General features: G+C 38.6%; 1 pseudogene; it reads left to right on the forward strand.

The window, feature by feature from the left end:
* Positions 1 to 3,432: 3,432 nt before the first annotated feature.
* Positions 3,433 to 5,955, forward strand: LOC123626861 (annotated as a pseudogene).
* The last annotated feature ends 2,681 nt before the right edge of the window (positions 5,956 to 8,636 follow it).

Consider the following 8,636-nt stretch of genomic DNA (forward strand, 5'->3'; position numbering starts at 1 on the left):
TAGAGTGTACTTCCCCACTCACTGACCTGGTCACTTGGCTTTGGCCAATGAACGAGGAGGAAGGACAATGTGCCAGTTTCAAGCCTAGGCCATAAATGCCTCTCATGTTTCAACTTGACCTCTTGAGCTTCTGCCATTCCATGAGAACAGCCTGCAAAGACAGCCTGCTGAGCCCAGGAAGAGGAGGAAAACCACATCCAGCAAAGCCTTCCCTGCCAGCTCAGCCAAGCCCAGATGTGGAAGCTAAATGAATGCATATTGCTCTATGGCACTGAGAGTTTATTACGTAATAGCTAAGCAATGAAAAAACTTTTTAAAAAATAATAAATTGCATTATATTACACATGCAGACATGGTTATGCTACATGAACACCATATTTTTGCAAGTTTTTGTTGTTGATTTTTGTTTATTTGCTAACTACATCTTTCCCACTCTCCTTATCATACACTCCCCTTCAATGCCCATGTAACCAATGTTACCAATCTAGATTGTATCCTTCTATACCTTTCTCCATATTCACATAATTACATACAAACATACAAATATATACATGAAGGAGGGTCATCCCTTGTTTCTCTTTAAAAAATGGAATAATATTACAACTATGATATGTCACAAAGGAGAAATGCAGTCAGATACACATAGACATATGTGTACATATGCATGTATCTATATATGATACATATACATGCATGTATATTTACATATATGTAAATACACATACATGCATGTGACTGAGGGATATAAATCTCTCTAAGGGTCAGAAAAGGCTTTCCTGAGGAAGTGATATTTGAGCTAAGCCATAAGGATGGTGTTAAGGGCTGAATTGTGTCACCCCCAAAATTTAGTTGAGATTTTAACTCCCGTTAGCTCTAAATCTGACTGTTTTTAGAAACAAGGTCTTTAAAGAAGTATTTAACCTAAAATGAGGTCATTAAGGTGGGCCCAAATCCCACGACTGGTGTCCTTAGAAAAAGAGAAAATTTGAACACAGAAGAGAGATGTGAAGACACAGGGAGAAGACAGTCAACTACAGGCCAAAGAGAGAGACCTTAGCAGAAACCAACCTTTCGACATCTTGATTTCAGACTCCCAGCTTCTAGAACTGTGAGAAAATAAATTTCTGTTGGTTAAGCCACCTAGTCTGTGGTACTTTGTTACAGCAGCCTAACAAACTAATAGAGATCGAGAGGTGCTTTCCATTACAGGAAGCTAGGGAAAGGGTACTTACACATTGCTGGTGGAAATGTGAATTTTAACAGCCTTTTTGCAGAGCAATTTGGCGATAGCTATTACAAATTTGTTTCCAATTCTTTTGCCACTACGATGCAATTAAAAAAACACTTATACATCTATCCTCACTTACTGAATGGGCTTTTAGTTCTATGGACAGATTCCCGAGAGAGGAATTGCTGGCATGAGATCATTTTTAGAAAACGCTTTTCTTGTGAGTTCCCCAGAGTCATATTGTTCCTATGATTACACTATAAAATTGCTGATCTCAGGATATTTCATTTCCTAAAACTCAAACAGTATATTAAGTATGAAAATAAGTTAGGAAAATCACTCTCAACAAAATAAAAGGTAGTAAAATTGTATGACTATGCAGATTGTATTAGTTTTCTATTGCTGCATAAAAAAATCACACAAATTTAGGGGCTTAAAACAATGCACACTTATTATTTCACCGTTTCTGTGGGTCTGGAGTTTAGGAAGGGCTTAGCTGGGTCTTCTGCAAAGTTGCAATCACGGTGTCAGCTGAGCTGTGTTCTCATCTGGAGGCTCAACTGAGGAAAAATCTGCTTCCAGCTTCATTCAGGTGGTTGGCAGAATTCATTTCTTTGGGGTTGTAAGAGGCTCCAGCTTCTTGCTGGCTGGAGGCAAGAGGTGACCTGTAGTTCCTTGTCAGGTAGGTCTCCCCAACATTGCTATTTACTTCACCAAGCCAGCAAGGGGAGTCTGTAAAGTGAGTCTATTATAATAGCAAGACAGTCTTACATAACAATATAATCACAGGCATGACATTCCATTGCTTTTCTCATATTCTATTGGTTAAAAGTAAGTCCTAAATCCCATCTATTCTCAAGGGAAGGGAATTACCCAAAGGCACGAACACTAGAAGGCAGGGATCATGGGGACCACCTTCGAATCTGTCTGACACACAGATTTGAAAACATCTCTTGTCTGTAAATTAAAATATATACTTATTTTTCTTGGCATTCCACTAATCAAATGTATCAATGTGCCTCACTTCTCAAAACAAGTCAGTAAAGATACCTTCTGTTACTTTCACTTACAGTGTTTCTTTCACTTACATTGTTACAATTAAATTGACATCAATAAATGTTTGTTGAATACCTTCTAAGTAGCAGTCTTTTCAGAGGTTGTGGAAGGCTTACCTACTTCCATTTTTTGAGGCTGCTCATTGAAGGTGAAGGATGGGCAGTATGCAGTTAGCTGACTTTACCCAGTGAGTGACTGTTTTTTCCCACTAGTTCTTTACCACTTGGGAACTGGTGGCAGAAGCTGCTAAGAATGAATGAAAAATACATTTAGGCCTGTTCTTATTCATATCATAGTCTTTTTTTTTTAAATGACCATCTTAAATATGCCATAATGCTTTGCCCTTCTGCCATTTCCCCAACAACATTGTCTGGACTCTCTCCTCTGGTGCTTAGACTCCAGGAACCTCAACTCTGGGACATCTGTGAGCCTGATAAAAAGCCTAAGGTAAATGCAGGAAGAGCCTGGAGCTAGTTTAAAATAGATGCCATACAAGTCATGCACTTTATCTCTACCTAGACACAGAACATTTCAATTAATATTACACTTAATACTTACTTATCTGGTTTCCCTTGGCAACCATGCAGGAGTGGCTGAACAAAGAGGAAGAGAAGAAAAGTCACATCATTCTGGCAGCTTCAAAAAGTTGCCATGGAGAAGAGAAGTACCAACAAGAAAGAAGATATGATCACCACCAAAACCAGAAACATTGCATGCAATGTGGAAGAACCCAGCCCTACAAACCACACAATTTCCGAGGCATCAGTGAGGGAGAAGACAGCACAACTCTGAATCAAGATAGGACAGCAGCCTGGCAGTAGACAGGAAAAAGAGGAGTTAAGTTCTACCTGCGTCATCTCCTCGAGGCATGACGTTTCTGTCACAGGCCAGAGCAACCATGTGTCTGTTTGCCATCACATGCTCAGTGCCTGGAACAAGATGATATTCAATCAATGGATCATGGATAACCACATTGATGCCAAATCATAAAAAGTGTTAAAAATTATGTCCAATACATTGTAGTGGCAAATGCAGAGATGTATCAATTATGATTTGAAAAGTCACTGTTGCGATAAGAACCATCTGGGGGATTTGCTATAGAAGGTAGGACCAGAGAGAGTTATTTACTTAAGAACAAAAGTGCCCTGATGTCGGCCACTACCCTGATTCCCAGTGGGCAAAAGGCAAGGGTTTTCCTCAAAATTATTTACCTAAGGAAGAGCTGGGTTTCTCCCTTTCAACTAATCCATTTGGCAGTTTTTATTTTGTTGCTAGCTAAAGACCTTCTGTTGGGATGGATCTAGCAGAAGAGATAGACACACAATGAACAGTTGCATGACTATACTGCAAGCGGAGAGGACAGAAGAAATGCTTTGAGAACAACTTTGAAAGCTCTCTCCTATTGGGTGTAACTAAAGGATGCTAACAATTTAAGAGAACCTAATATGTAACAATTGGAAAGAGAATGTGTCTCTTAACATTAAAAGGCTGTATAGGGTTTAGGCTTTTACTTCTTAAGTCTAAAGTTAAGCTTTTTAAGAAAAGTTCTTGTCAAACTAGCATTCTCATCAAGAACACCTATAAAGCTAGATAAAATATAAAAAACACAGCTATTTGAAGATATGAAGAGCAACTAAGGTAGCTGGACCAGGGAAGTCAAAATCCTACAGGAAAAGGAAACAAATTTTAACAAACCAGACAGTCTCCACCGTTTCCCTTCATAGCTAAGAGACAGAGGCAGAGAAGAAAACAATGACCAAGAGCTTTTAGTAATCTTATGGGAACAGGAAGACAAAAACTGGAGTTTAAGACAAGAAGAGTAGCCAAGACTTGAACAGCCAGGATCCCAAAGAGCAGAAAATCACGGAAATATGAGTATGACATTTTGCAAGGATTTTTACCTCAAGGAATTATCTGAATCCTAAATATCTGGGGGTTGGGGAAAGGAAAAGGAACAGTTGCTGTAAAAACAAACCAAGAAAAAAACCATAGTTGTTAATATATTTAAAGGATAAGCAGAGATTTGGAACATTTCAGGGAATTAAATAGACAAAAGTTGGAGTTCGGAGACTGAACTAGAGGAAGAATCATGAACAATATGCCAGGTTTTAGGTAGAGATCCCTGAATGACTATTTTCTAAGTTCAAAGGCATAACAGCAATATCCTTCACAGAGCTTTAAACCCAGCTTCTAACCATCTCAAAGCCCGATGGAAATTCATGACATCTGTCTCTAATTAAATGCTGGCAAGAAAAAAGTTTAATCCTTTCTTGAGGAAGATAGCATCATTCAGTGCTTCTAAACAGTTTCATGTACAATGTCCAGCATTCAATTAAAAATGAGACAGATCAAATAATTGATAAATGAAATAAACACAGACCAATAAATTGATCATCAGATCATCAACTCCAAATTTGGGGGTTATCATATATATAATTCAAAATAACTTGATTAATATGTTCAAGAATGTCAAGGGAATGATGGAGAAAACAGACAAAAATATGGAGAATTTTACTGAAGAACTGGGATATAAAAAATAACTGAGTGGAAATCCTAGAAATTAAAATAAAATTTTGGAAATAAAGTACTCATTATATATGATTAACAACAAATTAGACACAGCAGAAGAAGTAATAGTGAATTGGACAATCTATCAGAAGGAAATTATACAGACTGAAACACAAAGATAAAAAGCATGTAAAAAAAGAAAACTGTAAAATGGATTTATAAAACATGTTAAAAAAAATACCAACATATTTCTAAATGATAAATGAAGTCCCAAAGGGTGAGGAGAAAGAGAATGGCCGAGTAGTAGTTGAAGAGATAGTGTCTGAGAATTTTCCAAAATTTATGAAAGACAGACACAGATTCAGGAAGCTCTAAAACCCCAAGCAGAATACATACCCTCCCCCCAAAAAATTATATCTACACACATCAGAGTAAGACTGTTAAAAATTAAAGTGAAAGAAAAATCTTAAAAGTGGCCAAGAAATAGGGAGAGATGCATAATTTTTTAAAAAGTAACCATAAACTGATAGCTGACCCTTCAATAGAAAATACGGAAGCCAGAAGACATTGGGATAAAATCTTGAAAGGGTTGAAGAGAGTAACAACCAACTTAGAAATCTGTATCCAATTAAAATATAGTTCAAAAATGAAGGTGAAATAAACATACTTGCATACAGACAGAAACTTGGAAGAATTTAATGCCAGCAGACCTACATCCAAAGAAATACTAATAGAGTTCTCCAGGAGCTCCCACCGCCCCTCAGCAGCTCCGGGGGTGGCGGGAGGAGCAGCAGCTGTGAGGCAGCCCAGCTTCGAGAAGGTTCTACGCGGGCCTCCTGCAGGCGCCCTCCCCGCCGCCAACAGGCCCAGAGGACAGTCAGCGCGGCCAAAGGCGCGGGGAAGGAAGAACCCAAAGAGGAGACCCTCGCGGTTGTCAGCTAAACCTGCTCCTGCAGAAGAGAAAACGGTGCCCACAAAGGCAGCAGCAAAGGATGAATCTTCAGACAAAAAAGTGCAACCAAAAGGGAAAAGGGGAGCAAAGGGAAAGCAGCCCCAAGTGGCTAACCAAGAAGCTAAAGAAGATTCACCTGCAGAAAATGGAGAAGCTAAAACTGAGGAGAGTCCAGCCTGAGGAAGGAGAGCGAGAAGCCACGTCTGATTAATATCATACATGGTGTCTTATCAGTGACTGCTGTCGCCCTTCCTGTACAATCCAGAGGAATATTTTTATCAACTATTTTGTAAATGCAAGTTTTTTAGCAGCTCCAGAAACATTTTTAAGAAGGAGGAAATCCCACCTCATCCCATTTTTTAAGTGTAAATAAGTCTTTTTTTAAGAGGTGAAATCATTCATAGGTTGTTGATCTTTTGATACAACCAGAAAATAGTGTGGGATATTGAATTATGGGAGGCTTTGTCTTGGGTGTCAGCTTAACATACCATAGATGGGGAGTAGTTTTTATATCCTACAATACAGAGCATACTAAAAGGCAATATGGAGTCCCAGGCCTGCATTAATGTCCCGAACATTTTAAATTACTTCTATTCCCATGTTTTTTAGTAGAATTATTTCCTAAAGAAAACCATTCCTTAATCATGGCTCTCCGTGTCAGAATTGTATACACTCTAACATCTTTGGTCATGGTAGTCTTGTTTTCTTGATAACTTTGTAAATGTGCTATGAAAGATTGAAAATTTGAGTATGCAGTATATATGCTAATAAATGGTGAATTGGTGGGACTTATGTAATAGCTTCTCAACATGTGATTGATACTGGTACTTGATATCCTCTTAAGGAAAGTTTGCCTCCAAATTTTAAACTGGAAAGTCACTGGAACAAATGTTTAAAAAAGAATTACAATAAATGGCTTTTTAGATTTTGGATATGTATGTTAAGAATTGTGTACCATTGAAATGTCTATACTGATCCTCAACACAACCAATAAAATCTCAATTACAAAAGGAAAAAAACTAAAAATAAAAGAGTTCTCTAGGCAAAAGGGAAATGATTCTTAATTGAAGCTCAGTAACACAAGGTATAAAGAAGGAAGAAATGATAGATACATGGTTAAAAACAAACAAATATTGACAGTTAAAACAATCCTAAGAAGTTCTGGCTCCAAAATAGTGGCATAGAAGCAAGCTGGCTTCATTCCCCACTTCTGCCCCCACACCCAGAAGACCAAAAATAAATATAATACACAGTACTGAGATTATCACCAACAATATTGCATAACTCAAATATGAAGATAAGACAGTTCCTGGAGACACAGAGAAGAGAAAAAAATCCACGCAGATGATAAGAGACTTGGACTTCCATGACTACCCTCCCCCAATTCTGCCTGGCACCAAGTGTGCAGGAAATTTGCCTCCAACTCATGGTTTCTAAACTGGAAAAACTGAGATTAAGGTGGACAACCAGCTTCTCTAGCATCTTGGGTTCCTGGCAGGAGACTTGTGCCTGCCTTAACCCAAAGGGAGCATCACAAGTGTCTGAAGAGAGAAATATCCTTGAGGACAGGCAGAGACAAAGGGGAAGAGAGGTGGCACTACCATCTCCAGCCCTAGAAACTCTGCTCTGTAACTCAGCCAAAGGACACACCAAGTCATAGTGGTACCACACTGTAGGAGGTTCGTTCCATAGGTCCCCTGGGCATGAACCCCTAGCCAGCCCTCCCACACTGCCAAGATATCACCTTTGGGACCTTCCCCATTCAGAAAGAGCAGCACTTTAATTCTTTTCTAGAACTCAGGTGAACCACATAGAGCCGTAAAGGAGGCAACAACTTAGCAGTAAAGAAAATCTAAGCAAATATATCCAAAAACCCCAAAACAAACCAGACAGAGAAGACTGGAATAAATAACTAATTGTTCAATGCAAAGACATAGACATATACCCACAAAAAAACAGCAAACAGGGATTGAGATCTCTGCAAATGGACAAAGCAAGGAACCAGTGACTGACCCTAATGAGGCAGCACTATGTGAGGTCTCTGATGAAGAATTCAAAGCTGCAGTTTTAAGTAAACCCAATGATCTCCAAGATAACACATAAAAGTAATTCAGAAATTTATCAGAGAAATTTAACAGAGAGATTAAAATAATAAAAAACAAACAAATTTTGGAAATAAATGTATTTGCTGAACTGAAAAATTCATTTAAGGCTCTCAAGAACAGAATGAATCAAGCAGAGGAAGGAATCAGTGATCTCAAAGACAGGTTATTTGAAAATACATAGAGGAGAAAAAAAATGAAAAGGAATGAAGATCTCCTATAACATACAGAAAATTATCTCAAAAAGCCAAATCTAATAATTATTGGTGTTCAAGAAGGAGTTGAGCAAGAGCAACGGGTAGAAAGCTAATCCAAAGAAATAATAGAAAACTTTCTAAACTTTGAGAAAGATAAAATATCAAGGAACAGGAAGGTCAGAGAACATCAAACATATTCGACCCAAATAAGAACAGTCCAGGTTCGACCCAAATAAGAACAGTCCAGGTTGGGCACGGTGGCTCACGTCTGTAATCCTAGCACTTTTGGAGGCCAAGGTGGGAGGATCACTTGAGGTCAGGAATTCAAAACTAGCCTGGACAATAGTGAGACTCTGTCTCTACAAACAATTAAAAAATTAGCCAGGTGTGATGGTGTGCCCTAGTCCCAGCCACTAGGGAGGCTTAGGGAGGCTGAGTCAGGAGACTCCCTTGAGCCCAGGAATTTGAGGTTGTAGTGAGCTATGATGATGCCACGGCACTCTAGCCAGGGCAACAGAGTAAGACTCCGTCTCAAAAAAAAAATAATAAATCACTAATTTGAGACGGTTTAAAAAGCAAGGTAAAACCAACAT

Source organism: Lemur catta, chromosome 23 (genome assembly GCF_020740605.2).
Source record: "Lemur catta isolate mLemCat1 chromosome 23, mLemCat1.pri, whole genome shotgun sequence".
NCBI lineage: Eukaryota > Metazoa > Chordata > Mammalia > Primates > Lemuridae > Lemur > Lemur catta.